This window comes from Lactuca virosa, chromosome 1 (genome assembly GCF_052849685.1).
Source record: "Lactuca virosa cultivar CGN04683 chromosome 1, Lactuca_virosa_CGN04683_v6, whole genome shotgun sequence".
Classification (NCBI taxonomy): domain Eukaryota; kingdom Viridiplantae; phylum Streptophyta; class Magnoliopsida; order Asterales; family Asteraceae; genus Lactuca; species Lactuca virosa.
In genome coordinates this window covers 105,537,553-105,555,677 of record NC_136426.1, presented here as the reverse complement: position 1 = coordinate 105,555,677, position 18,125 = coordinate 105,537,553, and positions in this window count along the sequence as shown.

The window sequence follows — 18,125 nt, the reverse complement described above, 5'->3', positions numbered from 1 at the left end:
ACCTCAGTTATAAATAGAGCCCCAACCTTCATGATTTCGTCTCATGCTATCAAAACCCTAGTAGAGCCGAAATCTTGTGACTCCTCCTCCTCTCTCCTCTCATCCTCTTGCATATAGTGTTTGTAAGTCATTAGAGGTGTCACATTTAAGGCACTTGCTCTCAAGAGTTCAAGATCTTCAAGGATTCTTTATTATTACTACATAACAAATCAAGGTATGTATCTAAACCCTATTTTATGTTAGTTTTGAAAATAGTACATGCCTCCTAGGGTGTCTAGATTTGTGTTCAATACTTGTATGTCTAATAGAGAAAACATAGATCCTTCATTTAGGGTTGCATGCACACATAGGATTGTTTGCTATGTATAAAACCCATCAGAGTGCCTACTTTTTGGTCATCTGGGAGAGCTCTTTGGCCGATAAGTTGGCCGATGTGTATGTCTGGGAGATCGTTTCTCGTCATGGGACTCTAGTCTTCATTGTTGCAGACCGAGATATTCGGTTCACTTCCCGATTCTGGCGAAAGTTCCACGAGGAACTGGGCACGAGGCTACATTTCAGTACTGCTTATCACCCGCAAATCAACGGTCAAAGTCAGCGGACCATCCAGACTCTTGAGGATATGTTGCGGGCTTGTGTCATAGATTTGGTGGGAGTTGGTATTCCTACCTACCTCTTGCGGAGTTTTCTTACAATAACAACTATCACTCCAGCATTGGTGCCCCACCTTTTGAGCTCTTGTATGGTCGGAGATTTCGTACCCCGATATGTTGGGGAGAGATTGGTCACATGGTCATGGGAAGGACCAAAGTATTCCTTCAGACCATGGAGCTTATTCAGCAGATCAGACAGAGACTGCAGACAACTAAGAGTCGGCAGAAGAGTTATGCTGACCGGCGCCGATCGAAGTTGGAATTTCAGGTCGGCGATATGGTATTACTGAAGGTCTCACCCTGGAAGGGTGTGATACGCTTCAGGAAGAGTGGGAAATTGGGTCCCCGGTATATTGGACCGTTTCGTGTGTGAAACATCCCAAAAATACAGTCCAAAAATTTCGTTTTATATATTAAAAAACCATAGTCATCAAAACATCATATAAAAATCATAAGTCGTGAATCTCAAAATATCATAACATTTGTCAAATATATATTAGAGTAAAAACATCCTAGGCTAAACAAATGGTGTGTGCACTGCAATCATCCCGAGCTCTTCTCTCTGCAACTGGAAATACCTGAAACCAAAACTGAAAAACCGTAAGCACGAAGCTTGGTGAGTTCCGCAACCTACCACATACTATACACATAATCGCATATACTGGGCCCCTCCCCTACATCGGGCCCCGCCTGGCATCAGGCCCCACCTGGCATCGAGCCCCGCTCGGTATATAGATTTGTTTCTTCCAGGCCAAGCCTCTCTCTGGGCCCCGCCCGCTATACCCATATAATAATATCATATAATCATACTAGCACATAAAGGATCTTACACAATACTATATACTCCAGTCCTAAAGGCCTCTCCTATCTTGGCCCCCGCCCCTGTCCTGCTACCGAGGAGTCATGGAACCCCGTCCACACTCCTGCTGATAGTGAGATACGGGCCCCTGCCCACACTCACTTCTCTCCTATCACGGGCCCCGCCCCTACTCTACTATGGATGAGATATGGAACCCCGTACATACTTAGCTAGTGATGAGATACGAGACCTCGTCCACACTCACCTCCCTACCAGGCATATACAAGTATCACACATACAACAAGTATAATCTAACATGTAAACATTCCTCGGGCACCGCCCGACATCGGACCTTGGTCCGGAATAACATACTATCATACAATGCCTAGGGCTAACCCCCGGGTCTTCCTACCATACATAAACTAAATGGGCCGTCATTGTGGCCGTAGACCCATGCAAACAGTGAGGAGACTCACCTTGCACTGCTGAAGTCCTACAGATAATCCTCTGGCTGCTAACTGACAATTCCCCGAGCTATAAATATAAAAATAACTCTTAGTCCAAAATGCCTTCAAAAGTTAAACTAGGTCAACCTTGGTCAAAGTCAAACTCAACGGTCAAAGTCAACGCTCCGAGTTGACTCAACTCGTCGAGTTATCTCCTAACTCGTCGAGTTCCCATGCTAATCAGAATTGATGTATCGCGACCCAACTCGTCAAGTTTACACCCAACTCGGCGAGTTCTTCCTTTTCAGGATTGGGGCATTTTCAAGCCAAATCGTCAAGTTCTCTAGTCTGTTAGCTCTTCTTGATGCATTAAGCCCTTATCCTTCAAATCTACACTCTATACTCCTAGTCTAGGCTGGAAATGCTACTATAAGGGTAAAGTTTCCAACTTTACCCAATATCTGTTGGATTAGATGTCTAAGCCCATAACTATTATTGGTATGTACTCGACCCGAGAGTAGCATGGTCCATTTGGGTTGCATATCATCAGGACAATTTGTTAGGATGGACTCTTGAGAGAAGGTTATATATGATTTATTAATATATTATAAGTTATAATATATTAATATGAAATCATATGTTTTAATTAGTATTGATCAAGAATTAATTTGGAATTAATTTAGTGATCAAAGGAGACTAATTAAATCTATGGGGACTAATTATGGTAATTAATTATATTTATATGTGTTGGGCTTATGATCCATGTTGGACCAAGTTTATGTATGGATACATAAAGAGTTGGGCCACATGAACCATGAATCATAACACCCATGGGTATGGATTTGGGTTATATCCATGACCATTGGAATCCTACATATAAATATGTCCATTCATAGCCAAAAACGCCGAGACTTGTACTTGGAGTTCATGGAGGTGTTTTTGGTGCATGGAGTTTCTCTCTCAAGAGCCACCTTTGTTCATGATGTGTTGTGACTTCATTTGAGGCTTCCACACTATTGGGGCTAAGCTCTTAAGGCCAAATACATCAAGACTTCAAGCTACATAAAAGGTATGTTCCCCTAACTAGTATCTTGTATGGTATATGTCAATTGCATGCTAGTTATAGGCTTATAGGCTTAATACCTTGGAAATAATATTGCATGTATAATTAGTGAAAACATAGATCCAAGGTATTTAGGGTTGTATGTGCACCATAGGATGTTGTAGTATACAAAACCCCACAGTGGTATCAGAGCCATGGGTTCTTTTCAAATTATACTTGACGCTACTTGCTGAAAAAAGATAAAAAAAATCGAATTTTTTGCTGTCTGGACAGGGGACTCGACGAGTCCATTGAGGGACTCGACGATTCCATGTGTAAACTCATCCAATTTGTCGAGTTGGTTCTTGCACTCGGCGAGTTGGAGCCCCTAACAGCATATATTCGAGTTTTTTTGGCCTGTTTTGGATTAGAATCATTATCACAAAGTGTTTTTGTTCATAAAATTTGATTTTGTTGTTATGGTGATGATGATTCTCATCCAATTAAATGATAATTGTCATAATTTCAAGATTTGTATTAGTTTATATGTTTATGCTAATTTTTTGAAGATTGATGATATGAATTATCTTGTTCTTATGAGTTAGTTTAGATTAATAGAAAAATTATGTGATAATTGGTTTTCGATTCAAATTGATCTAAAAGTTGTTCATAATATGAGTTTTTGTAACTTGTCCTCAAGTTATATGAAAAGTCTCATTTATGAATTTTAAAACTCATAAAATTTCCATAAGTTATGAAAATGAAGAGTCTCATTTTTAAATGTTTTTAAAGTTTTCCATAACTTGTCCTCAAGTTATAGAACTTGAAGAGTTTTTTCATTAAACTACTTTAAACTCATAAGTTATGGAAGCCAAAAGTTTTTGAATTGTTCAAAACTTGCCCTCAAGTTTTTGGAATTTGTAAAGTTTTCCCCCATGAATACTTTAATTCCAAATTAAACCCTTAAAGTTTTAAAAGTTTAAAATTCAACCCTTATACTATTATAATATTATAGGTTTAATATTTATATATTTGTATAAGTGTAAGTCAGTCTTACCGCTAGTAGGCCTCATTCACGAAGCCGGTGTATAAGGGGGTATAAGGTTACTGCCTATAAAATGGCAGTTTAATGGGTGTCCACTCTCACCCACCGCTTCCTTGACTGGTGGAGGGTCGTTAGCCGAACGGGTAGGACAGGACATTAATTTTCCCTTCATTAAAAGTATAGTGATAAATACTAAGTAACTAAACTCTTATAAATTCTCAATCTTAGTTACTTAGGAAAATGTGAATATGGTGCTAACCCATGAAATTGCACTTTGCACCTTGTTAAGTCGTTAGTGGAGCATGTGTGGTTAACCGACACACTAATCTGGGACCGACAATGTGTGGCAAAGGGTAGCTTGATTTTAATCATAGATCAATGGAGCGTGTGTGGTTAACCGACACATTGATTAGGTGGTTGTAACATTAAGTGTACCAAGTTAATTTGCATGGTTATTCACTCCTTGTTTGTGATCCTCGACATCTCAATCACAAACTTGAAGGGCACAATCGAGATTTAAACATGCCATTGAATAGTTCAACGAATCTCAAAAGATCTAGGAGTTTCAATTCATTTAAAACCTAATGTTAAATTTCGTTTTTCATGGTGTAAATTGGTAAATCTTCATTTACATACCTTCAAATATTTTGTAGCTTGGATTACGGCATCCCTCTTCCAAGTTATAAAATATTGTGTTGGGTCCTAGCCTTAATATTTCATATTGGGTGTTATATTAAGGACTTAAATCAACTGAAACTTGAATTTCTCCCTCATAGATGTCTAGTTATGACAACTATGGTCTTCCTTATCCTTTTGGATAAAGCTTTCGTAATGAAGATGATATCCCAAATGGCAATCAAGGTGAAAGATTAATCCCTTTGTTGTGCATTAATGGGACTGGAAATCATACTTCACTTCCTCCACCTCCTCCAATTATTCTCCCTAACCCACAAGTTCTTGAATAATTCAAGGTCACTCAATCCCTATTGGCAAGCAGTGTCTATATGTACTCTCATCTTGGAGATGAAGTTTCATATTGACAAGCTGGGAGAGTTGGGTGTCGAAGTCTCAAGAAAGTTGACTGTTGACTAGGTTCTTTAATCACTTTCCGAGTCATATAGTGAGTTCATTAAGGACTACTATGTGACAGACCACGACATGACCCTTATCGATCTTACCTATTTGCTTGTTGCTGCTGAATCAGAAATGATTTGGAGCATTGGTAAATCAAATTTGATTGGAATATCTACTTCCCAAACTTACATGGACATTGACAATGGAACCATTGGAAGTCCAGAAAAGCCTTCTCTTCCCAATGGAAAGGATCGGCCATAGTCAACCCGGTTGACCAAATGGTAAAGAGAAAGGCTAAGTCTGAGATAGTCCCGTGTACCATTACTAAAGAGTCCATAAGTTTCTATTGCCAAAAGAAGGGGCATTGGTTGCGAAGCTGCCTTATTTACCTGAAAGTTCACTAGGATGGTAAAAGTCAAAAATTTGACTATGCTTCAGGTAAAGTCCACTATCTAACAACATTAAGTTCCTATTTGGAGATTCTTATTACATGATGTGACTAGGTCGCATTTTGATGTTTTGTAGAATCGAAAAAGGAGAGGAAGCTTAGAAGAAGAGTATGTTGAATCTGATCGCGAAGATGGATTTCGATCGCATGATTCGAAGATCAGAATTTTGAGCGGCTGCTTAAGAGTTATGATAGATTGCTTAGGAATACATAACAACATAGTTTTCATTTGTATTTGCATTGTAAGGATAAGTTTTTCCGCAATTTTAAAATAAAAGTTTTTTTTTTGATTTTATTTATTTTAAGTATCCTTACAATGGAATTTGTGAAAATTGTTGTTTATATGATTCCATTGATAGCAATATTGGAAAATGGATTTGATTTTTTCGTTTGTGGTAGTGTCATAATTTACCAAATAAGGAAAGATTCTCATCACCCAAGTTTCAGTTGGATAGAAACTTGGAATCATGCAACTTGTATTGTATGATGAATGAGAATTTTCATCTTTGGGAAATTAAGACTAATTCCTTGTTCATATGTATATGTGAGTCAAGTGAAGGACTAGGAGATCGGGTACATTTGGTTGTGCGCTGATCAGGTCCACCACAAAGAACGATAAGGCTATTCGTCATGATTTACTAAAGTTTAGTAAATATGGTTGTGCTTACAAGTTTAAGTATAATTCTGACACATTGGAAAAGTTTCAATGTGTGGCAGGACGAATGAGAAGAATCAAATTAGGCAGAAAGATAAAAGTTTCTCCAATCTGAAAAGATGGGAGAGTACTTCAGTATCATGTTTTATAATCATCTTAATGATTATGAAAAACCATATCACAATTAATCCTCTAAGGACATCTTAGTGCATTTGTTTGACTAAAAAGAGGAATCGTGAATTGTTGAAATGGTTAAAGAGATGAATCATACTTCGTTTCAAAAAAAAATTGAATCTTAGAGTAATACTCCAAGATTGAGACTCGAGGGAGATAATCTTAAGAAAGGTTTGTAACACTTATCAAATGTAGAGTAAAATGTTTTCTATTGTTGTACATTTGAAATTGGCGAGTTGTAATGTTTTGGATAAAACAAAGACCAACTAAGGCCAATTGTGTGAAGTGTTTGTCTTGATAAGAATCCGCACTAACTCTTGAATATTTGCTTTGTCAAGGAATGGTTCTTGACAAGAGAATCTTATATGTCAAGAGGTCAGTGAGAGTCTTAATGATCTTGAAAAGGGTCTCAAGAACTAATCAAGAATAAAACCTGTTGTTTATCACTAGCACACGACTTGAGTTTTGTAACCTATCGTGTTGACATATTCTTGTTTCTGAGCCCATTCCAGTTAAAGTTGACTATGCATGTGAGTTCTATGAGTTCTCAGTTGTTTGCATAACTACTTGGAAGCAATGGTAGGTCCTTGTGCTGCCAGGTGGCAAGAAGTTAAGATTGAACAAGTTCAGTCCATATGAGTTTGGATTTGTCACTAACCTTGTCTTGTGATTATGGTTATGAAAAATTTACATGGATAAGAACACATACACCATAAAAATCGAAGTGTCATAAGGTTTCTCTCCGATTCATGAAAATGATGGTGAGGAAACGCTTTCAATAAGTAGATTTTAAGTAGATAGCAATTGTGATATTTGCATTCTCAAAGTCGTTAGTGGAGCGTGTGTGGTTAACCGGCACACTAACATGGACTAGTGAGAATGACAAAAGGTCTAAACATTATGATTAAACACACATGTGAGCTATCTAAGGAAAGGTGTATGATTTTGATAAAGTCTTATCAAATCATCTCGTATCAGAAATCTGAACTTTGGTAAAAAAAAAGTCAATAAAGTATTGATTTCTAGAAGTCCAGCTGATTTCTGGATACATGTCAAAGCTAGTGGGAGCATAAGCGTTATGTTGATAATTATCATGTCAGTGGGAGCATGATTATTATGTTGCAAGTTAGCAATGTTAATTATAGAAAACAAAAGTTTCAATTTGCAAAGTTGCAGGGTTTGAAAAGTTGTTTTGCTATAATTAGGGGAGAGGAAATTATACTTCATTCCAATTCTAAAAGCTTAGATTGAGATTTTAATCAAATTTAGTCAAGTATATATATGAATGTTATGTTGGAATGGTTCAACATAAGGAAATTCTATATATGGAAATATTAATTGCATTCTCAATATTCGATTATGATTACGGCATCCCTCCTCATAGTCTGAATTTTGAGAACATGGCTAATAGAAAAATTATAGCAAAAGACTGGTCTAGGATCATGTCTTTATGTGAGACATTATGAATCGTATCCCATATGCTTCGGGTATAGGATCGATTGCATATGCTATAATATTTCTATGTGTTCTAACTTTTCCAAATGCCTAGGGCATTAAGAGAAAAAGGACTAGAATTGGATATGACTAAAATGATTAAGCAATTGTCGAGGACAATCTGAGGTTTACCAATGATTGGTTGCTCATGGACGGTTGGAAGTATAGTGTTAATTTTTGGAAAGACCATATTGACATATTCTGAAAAGTGGCAACTCTTGTTCAGAAGTGATAGTCAAAAATGGGAATATGGAAATGTTTCCATAGGTGGAAGTTGTTCTTTAAATCTGTGTAAGATTAGAAAACTTAATGCAAGAAGGATGTTCAAAGAAATGTACTTTGAATGTGAGACTTCGTTTCCATGGAATTGCTCTCCATTGGAATACTTTGTAATGTCTGTTGCCGAGTCTTTGTGACTTTTGTGCATATTCATTGCAAGAGGATCAATGCATATAAGTTTAGAATCTAACAGATTTCAGTAAATGACAAAGAATCTTGTATTATTACATTTGCGATGAGGATTTGGAATTGTGAAATGAGTATCATTTGAAATGTTCCACAAACAAAGGACCATAGGTAAACATAGTGTGCATGCTTGGAGCATGGGACAACTATTGTTTTGATTCAAGTATAAAGTTGATTATTCGAAACATTATACAATGAATAATGAGTAATCAATATGGTGATTAAATAAAAGGTGTTTTATTTACTCTCAAAAGTTTTGGGCCATATAAGATTAGTATTGTTCTTGTTTTTCACTTTGCATGTTTTGACTTCCCGAATAACTAGTTTATTCAAACTCTCCACAGTCAATCATACTTTGGAAGTAGGTATGAATCAAGACTGTCATGAATTGGGCTCGTAGATGTCCAAGGTGTTTAGACATAGCAAAAGTTGCTGCAACATTCATGAGTGCTCCTGGAATAAGATTCGAGTTTGGGTTAAACCCACGATCATTTGACTCACTTCATGGATTTTATCACGAGTGATCATGAGACAATAATATCTTATATTCTTCAAACCTAGAGATATGAGTTGTTGATTATGAGTTGGTTGTACATTGATTGTACGAAAACGCATCAGTAACTTGATGTTATAAAACATGCATGTGTGTATGATTCAACAAGTAGTTAGTACAAGCATATGAGTCGAAGTTTATCCGTTCCTTTTACCCCATGTGGCTAAAGCGATATCTGTGGGCCCCTCGATGATTTAGTGATGCCAAACGTAAGTGCTCGGCCGGGCCTGGACTGATTTGATTTGTTCAATTAGTCGGTCGTCATAAATCGAAAATAGGGAAACAACAGATGGACAGAGAGAATGATTATAATCCATGTCTTAGTCCATATGATATCTAGAATGGAGGAATATATGATCACTTATCTAATGGACACGTCATTGACTAGGTCAGAGTTCGACATCGGCTTTTAAGAGCTACAATTGCTAGTCGGGTTTTGGAGTCTTACTTTCAATAATAGTTTTAGACTTATCCAAGTGGGAGACTGTTGGATTTGATGTCTAAGCCCATAACTATTATTGGTATGTACCCGACCCGAGAGTAGCATGGTCCATTTGGGTTGCATATCATCAGGATAATTTGTTAGGATTGACTCTTGAGAGAAGGTTATATATCATTTATTAATATATTATAAGTTATAATATAATAATATGAAATCATATGTTTTAATTAGTATTGATCAAAAATTAATTTGGAATTAATTTAGTGATGAAAGGAGACTAATTAAATCTATGGGGACTAATTATGGTAATTAGTTATATTTATATGTGTTGGGCTTATGATCCATGTTGGACCAAGTTTATGTATGGATACATAAAGAGTTGGGCCACATGAACCATGGATCATAACACGCATGGGTATGGATTTGGGTTATACCCATGACCCTTGGAATCCTACATATAAATATGTCCATTCATAGCCAAAAACGCCGAGACTTGTACTTGGAGTTCATGGAGGTGTTTTTGGTGCATGGAGTTTCTCTCTCAAGAGCCACCTTTGTTCATGATGTGTTGTGACTTCATTTGAGGCTTCCACGCTATTGGGCTAAGCTCTTAAGGCCAAATACATCAAGACTTCAAGCTACATAAAAGGTATGTTACCCTAACTAGTATCTTGTATGGTATATTTCAATTGCATGCTAGTTATAGGCTTAATACCTTGGAAATAATATTGCATGTATAATTAGTGAAAACATAGATCCAAGGTATTTAGGGTTGTATGTGCACCATAAGATGTTGTAGTATACAAAACCCCACAATAATACCTCTCTTAAAGGGATTAAGCTCAAACACTAACCCAAAAAGGTCAAGGTCTTAATCCAAACTTCACCAAAACTGCAAGATAACCCATGTGGTTGTAGATCTGGACTCTAGGGGTGAGAAAATCACGTAAAGCTTCAAGCTTTATCCACATGCATGGCCCTTTGGAGCTAAAAAGGCCAAAATAGAGGCTTAGAGGTTGCATGGGACTTCCATGGCCATAAAGTTGGCACCTTTATGCCATGAGAGTCCCTCTAGACACTAGATCTGAAGTGTTCCTCACTTCGGACGTCCAAATCCCAAGACTCATATCATTTGGACCAAAAACCACATAAAGATGCTAAGGTAGAGATCTAATCAACTACTAGTCAAGTTTGATACTTGATTACCAGAAAGTGATGGGAATGAAGTGGTGTTTCTGGATCTATTAGCTTCTTCTTGATTCCCCAAGCTTTACCTTCCTTCCCAAGCTTCAACACTCACAATAACACTAAAAAATGGCTCACTATAGCATTAGGGTTTTGAGATCTACGGTTTCGACAATGGAGGTTGGAAAGTGAGGCTGAAAGGTGGGGATTAGGATGCTTAAATAGGGTACAAAAACCCAGATTTACGGTTTCCCAAACCCAGACCAACTCGTCGAGTTGGTCCCTCCAACTCGTCGAGTAGGTTTACCCAACCCGCGTCCCAAATCTGTTCCTACTCGTCGAGTTCTCCTCCTTGAACTCGACGAGTTGCCATCATGATTTGGGGTTTTTCTTTCCTTAATTGGAATTCTGGTTTCCGGGTGTTACAGTGTGATAGCTAGGGTAGGCAGGGTGGCCTACCGATTGGATTTGTCGAGTGAGCTCAGTCAGATCCACAACACTTTCCATGTCTCTTAGTTGCGGAAGTGTGTGTTGGACGACGAGGCAGTGGTCCCTTTGGATGATATTCAGGTAGATGAGCATCTGAATTATATTGAGAGGCCGGTGGCTATATTGGAGAGAAAGATGAAGGTCCTACGCAACAAGGAGATACCTTTGGTAAAGGTTCAGTGGTAACATTGGAGAGGCTCCGAGTGGACCTGGGAGCTGGAGGCTGAGATGCAGGAGGATTATCCAGAGTTACTCGCGACGGCCGACTTCGAGGTCGAAGTCTAGTTCAAGTGAGGGAGAATTGTAACATCCCGATGTCAAGGTAATTTCAATTTCAACCCTATGTTTGAATAATATTACATTTTTTACCCTTGAGTTGAGGAAGGTTGCTAGATTGGCCCATAGTGGCAATATCATAATTTTGCCCAAGTGTTGTACGCTGAGCGTACGTTATGTACGCTAAGCGTACTAGGGCACTTCTGTTGGATTAATGTCTACGTCCATAACTATATTTGGTATGTACTTGACCCGACCCGGCATGATCCATTTGGGTTGCACTTCACCGGCACAATTTATATGGATAGTCTTTTGAGAATAGTATATTTATGATTTATATTAATATATTATAAGTTCTAATATATTAATATGGAATCATATTATTTAATTAGTATTGATCAAGAATTAATTTAGAATTAATTAAGTGATCAAAAAGAACTAATTAAATATGGACTCTTATATATATGGAATGGGCCAAGTTCATTTAGGTTGGGCTAAGCTTTCATGGATGGTCCATGGAGCTTTTAACCCATGGATCCTATGTAAATGAAAGGTCATGGGTATTAGGGTTTACATGGATGTAACCCTAATCCTCCATAATATATAAAGGGGTCCTTGGCTCACAAAATTGGCACAAGTGTGTGAAAATAAGAGTGGGCCGATTTTAGTGTGCATACATATTCTCTCAAGTTCTTCCAAGGTGTTTTGATGATTTGTGATTCCATTTGAGGCTTCCACACTATTGGGGCTAAGCTCTTAAAGCTTGAAGACATCAAGCTACATCAAAATGTATGTCATCTAACTAGAACTTTGTAGTATAGGTGCTTCATAATATGCTAGTTAGGATGAAACATTGGAATATTTAATATTTGAATGTATAATAGAGAAAACATAGATCCAAGGTTTATAGGGTTGCATGTACACCATAGGAGTGTTAGAATGCTCAAAAACCCAACAGTGGTATCAGAGCCATGAGTTGTTTTCTGTTATATTGATGCAAATGTTTTATTTTCAAGTTGAAAAAAAAGGAAAAAAAAAACATGACGTTTGTCAAATTTTAAGATAATTACTTGTTGTGTGAAAAAACTAATTATTTGTAAAATTTGAATCATTTGCTATATGAGTTGAATTAGGTCAAATTTAGTAAAAGATAAAATGATATGATTATTTTATTAGTTTTAAAAGTTTGATCTAAATGTTTTAAGGAGTTACAAATTTTGTCATAAAGTTTTGGAGCTCAAAAGTTTTTTTTAAAGTTGTGATCTTAAGTGTTTTGAAACCTCCATAAGTTATGGATATGAAAGTTTTTTTTAAAAAAAAATTGATTTAAAGTTTTTATGGAGTTACAAAATTTGGAGTTAATGTTTTAAAGAATTCCATAACTTGTTCTTAAGTTATGGAACATGAAAAGTTTCATCATAAAACAAGTATTTAACTCCAAAAGTTATGGAATCCAAAGGTTTTCAAGAGTTACAAAACTTGCTCTCAAGTTTTGGAATTTGGAAAAAGCTTTTTATGAAAAAAAAGAATTGAATTCTAAAACTCTTGGGTTCATAACTTAAACAATTAATTAAATGGTTTTAATTAATAATTGGAATTATGATGTTTTATTGAATAATTCAAATTAACTCTTATGGACTTTATTAATAGTTAATTAAAGCGTTTAATTAAAAGAGTATTATTAAATCCATAAATAAAGATATGGTTTGAGTTTAATTAAATTAAAAGTTTAGTTTAATTAATAGATTAAACCACCAAGTATTTTAAATGTCTAAAATACACCCTTATACTATTATAATATTAAAAGTTTAATATATTATATGTATAAGAGCAAGTTGTCTTACCAATAGTAGGCCTCATTCACGAAGCCGGTCTATAAGGGGGGTATAAGGTTACTGCCTATAAAATGGCAGTTTAATGGGTGTCTACTCTCACCCACTGCTTCCTTGACCGGTGGAGGGTCGTTAGCCGAACGGGTAGGACAATGACTATAATTCTCCCTTCATTAAAAGTATTAATGATAAATACTAAGTAACTAAACTCTTAATAATACCCAATCTTAGTTACTTAGGAAAATGTGAATTTGGTGCTAACCCATGAAATTACACTTTGCACTTTGCTTAAGTCAGTTAGTGGAGCGTGTGTGGTTAACCGGCACACTAGCTTGATTTAACAAGGTAGACAAAGGGTAACTTAATGTTTATCATAGTATCGGTGGAGCGTGTGTGGTTAACCGGCACATCGATTGAGGGGTAAATATTAAGGGTACCAAGTATATTTGCATGGTTATTCACACCTTGTTTTGTGATCCTCGGCATCCCAGTCACAAAACCTGAAGGGCACACTCGAGATTGAAACATGCATTTGAAAAGTTCAATGAATCTCAAAAGAATCTAGGAGTTTCAAAACCAATTAAAACCTAATAATACATTTCGTTTATCTTGGTGGAAATTGGTGAATCGTCATTCACCTACCTTCAAATATTTTATAGCTTGGATTACGGCATCCCTCTTCCAAGTTATAAAATAGTTTGTTGGGTCCTAGCCTTAATATATCATATTGGGTGTTATATTAAGGACTTAAATCAACTTTACGTGAATTTCTCCCATTGTTGATGTCTGGTTTAGACAACAATGATCTTCCCAAACCAAGCTTTCCTAATGAATATGACTTCCCGAGTTTGGCTCATGGAAGTCATACTTCTCTTCCTCCACCTCCTCAAATTATTCTCCCTAACCTACAAGTTCAAGGTCACTCAAGCCCTAATGGCAAGCAAGGTCTATGTGTGATCACATCTTAGAGATGAAGTAACATATTGACAAGCCGGGAGAGTTGGGTGTCAAAGTCTTGAGAAAGTTAGATGTTCAATCACTTTCTAAGTCACATAGTGAGTTCCTTTGGGACTACTATGAAACAGACTATGACATGAACCTTAATGATCATATCTATTTGCTTGGTGCTGCTGAATCAGCAATGATTTGGAACGATAGTAAAGCAAATTTGATTAGAAGATCAACTTCCCAAAAACTTTATGGACAGTGGCAATGGTGACACTGGAAATCCAGAAAAAGCATTCTCTTCCCAATGGAAAGGGATTGGCCATAGTCAACCCGGTTGACCAAATGGTAAAGAGAAAGGCGAAGTCTGAGATAGTCCCATTACCAAAGGGTCCATATGTTTATTTTGCCAAAGGAAGGGGCGTTGATTGCAAAGCTGCCAAATTTACCTAAGGATGTTAAAGTCAATAAGTTTGACTCTACATCAGGTAGAGCCCATTATCTAACTCTGTTAAGTCCTATTCTGAGATCCTCATTACATGATGTGACTGGGTCACATGTTGATGTTTTAACAATCAAAGAATAGAGATAAATCTTAAAGGAAGTATATGCTGATTCTGATCGCGAAGGTGGATTTCGATCGCATCAGAATTTTGAGCAGTTGCTTAAGAAGTTATGATATATTGCTAAGGAATAGATAACAACAATTTTCCATGTGGATTGTAAGGATAAGTTTTTCCGCAAAGTTTTAAAATAAAAGAAAATTGTTTAATTTTATTTATTTGAAGTATCCTTACAATGGCATTTGTGGAAAATTGTTGCTTATATGATTCCACTGACAGCAATATTGGAAAATGGATTTGATTCTTTCATTTGTGGTAGTGTCTAAATTTTCCAAATAATGAAAGATTCTCATCACCCAAGTTTCAGTTGGATAGAAACTTAGAATCATGCAAGTTGTATAGTATGATGAATGAGAACTTTCAAGCATTGGAAAATTAAGACTAATTACTTGTTCACATGGATGTGTGAGTCAAGTAAAGGACTAAGGGATCGAGTACACATTCTTGTGCACTGATCAAGCCCACCACAAATGTAACTTGAGTGACACATCTTAAAGAAGGTTTATTAACACTAGTGAAATGTAAGAGTAAAAGGTTTTCTACTATTGTACATTTGAATTTGGTAAGTTGTGATGTTTTGGATAAAACAGAGACCAACTTAGGCCAATTGTGTTAAGTGTTTGTCTTGATTAGAATCCACACTATCTCTTGAATATTTGGCAAGAAAGTCTTATAGGTCAAGGAGACAGTGGGAGTCTAAAAGATCCTGAAAGGGTTTCAAGAAGTAATCAAGAATAAAACATGTATTTCATCACTAGCACACAACTAGAGGTTTATAACCTATCGTGTTGACATTTATGTGCCCATTCCAGTTAAGTTGGCTATATATATTTGAGTTCTACATGTTCTCAATTGTTTGCATAACTACTAGGAAGCAATGGCAGGCCCTTGTGCTGCCAGGTGGCAAGAGTTTAAGATTGCACAAGTTCAATCCATATGAGTTAGGATTTGTCACTAACCTAGTCTTGTGATTATGGTTTGACAAATTCACATGGATAAGAACACATACACCATAAAATCTAAGTGTCATAAGGTTTCTCTCCGATTCATGAAAATGATGGTGAGGAAATTCTTTCACTAAGTAGATTTTAAGTAGATAGCAATTGTGATATTTGCAGTTCTCAAAGTCGTTAGTGGAGCGTGCGTGGTTAACCGGCACACTAACATTGACTTATGAGAAATGGAAAAAGGTCTAAACAATTGAGACTATGATTATGGCATCCCTTTTCATAGTTCTGAAATTGTTTAGACACACCTGTGATCTATCTAAGATAAGGTGTATGATTTTGATAAAGTCTTATCAAAGCAATCTAGTATCAGAAATCTGAACTTTGGTAAGAATATCAATAAAGTATTGACTTCTAGAAGTCCAACTGTTTTCTGGATACATGTCAAAGCTAGTGGGAGCATGAGTGTTATGCTAATAATCATCATGTTAGTGGGAGCATGATAATTATGATAAGTATTGCAAGTTAGCAATGTTAATTATAGAAAACAAAAGTTTCAATTCGTGAGGTTGCAGGGGTTGAAAAAGTTGTTTTGCTATAATTAAGGGAGAGGATATACTTCATTTCAGTTCTAAAGGCTTAGATTGAGACCTTAATCATCTTTAGTCAAGAATATATATATGAATTTCATGTTGGATTGGTTCAACTTAAGGAAATTCTATATATTGCGTTCTCAAAATTCGATTATGATTAAGGGATTGAAAAAGTTGTTTTGCTATAATTAAGGGAGAGGATATACTTCATTTCAGTTCTAAAGGCTTAGATTGAGACCTTAATCATCTTTAGTCAAGAATATATATATGAATTTCATGTTGGATTGGTTCAACTTAAGGAAATTCTATATTGCATTCTCAAAATTCGATTATGATTACGACATCCCTCTTCATAGTCAAATTTTGAAAACATGGAAAATAAAAATATTGTAGCAAAAGACTGGTCTAGAATCATGTCTTTATGTGAGACATCATGAATCGTGTACCATTTGCTTTGGGTACAAGATCGATTGCATGTGCTATAATATTTGTCATTTCTAAATTTTTCCAAATGCCCAGAGGCATTAAGAAGGGAAAAGGTCTAGAATTGGATATGACTAAAATGATTAAGCAATTGTCGAGGACAATCTGAGGTTTACCAAAGATTGGTTGCTGAGGGACAGTTGGAAGTATAGTGCTAATTTTGGAAGGACCATGTTGACATATTCTAAAAAGAGGCATCTCTTATTCAGAAGTGATAGTCAAAATGAGAATATGGAGTTGTCTCCATAGGTGGAAGTTATCTGTGTAAGATTAGAAAACTTAATGCAAGAAGCATGTCCAAAGCAATGTACTTTGAATATGAGACTTAGTTTCCATGGAGTTGATCTCCATTGGAATACCTTATAATGACTGTTGACAAGTCTTTGTGACTTTGTACATATTCATTACAGGAGGGTCAGTGCATATAAGTTTAAAATCTAAACATATTTCGATAAATGATAGGAATTTGAAATTCTCACATTTTTCGATAAGGATTTGGGAGTGTGAAATTAGAATCGTTGAAATTATGTTCAATTGGTTTATTTCACAAAGTAAGGATCATAGACAAACATAGAGTGCATACTTGGTGTATGACAAAGCTATTGTTTAAGAAAAACATAGTGTACATGCTTGGAGCATGAGACAACTAGTGTTTTTAATTCAAGTATAAAGTTGATAAAACCGAAACAATGAATAATGAGTAATCAGTATGGTGATAAATAAAAGTGTTTACTTATATTCATAGGGTTTGATACCATATTTGATTCATTTATTCTTGTGTTTCACTTTGCATGTTTTGACTTCCAGAATAACTAAGTCAGTCTTCCTGAATGATTAAGTTATTCAAACCATCCACAGTCGGTCATATGTTGGAAGTAGATATGAATCAAGACTGTCATGGGTTGGTTTGTAGAGGTCCAAGTTGGTGGACAAAGTGGTGCTACAACACTCATGAGTGCTCATAAGTTCTGAGTATTGGATTAAACCCGCGCTCATTTGAATCACTTCATGGATTATATCACGAGTGATCATGAGACGATAATATCTTATATTCTTCAAACCTAGAGATATGAGTTGTTACTATGAGTTGGTTATACATTGATTGCACGAAAACGCATTTGGTAACTCGATGTTATAAAACGTGCCTTTGTGTATGATTCAACAAGTAGTAGAACAAGTCATATGAGTCGACGTTTATCCATTCCTTTTACCTTCGGGATAAAAGCGATATTTGTGGGCCCCTCGATGATTTAGCGATGACACATGTGAGTGCTTGGCCAAGCCAGGACTGATTTGATTTGTTCAATCAGTCAGTCATCATAAATCGAAAATCAGGAAACAACAAATGGACAGAGAGAATGATTATAATCCATGTCTCAGTCCATATGATATCTAGAATGGAGGAATATATGATCCCTTATCTAATGGACAAGTCATTGACAAGGTCAGAGTTCGACAGCGG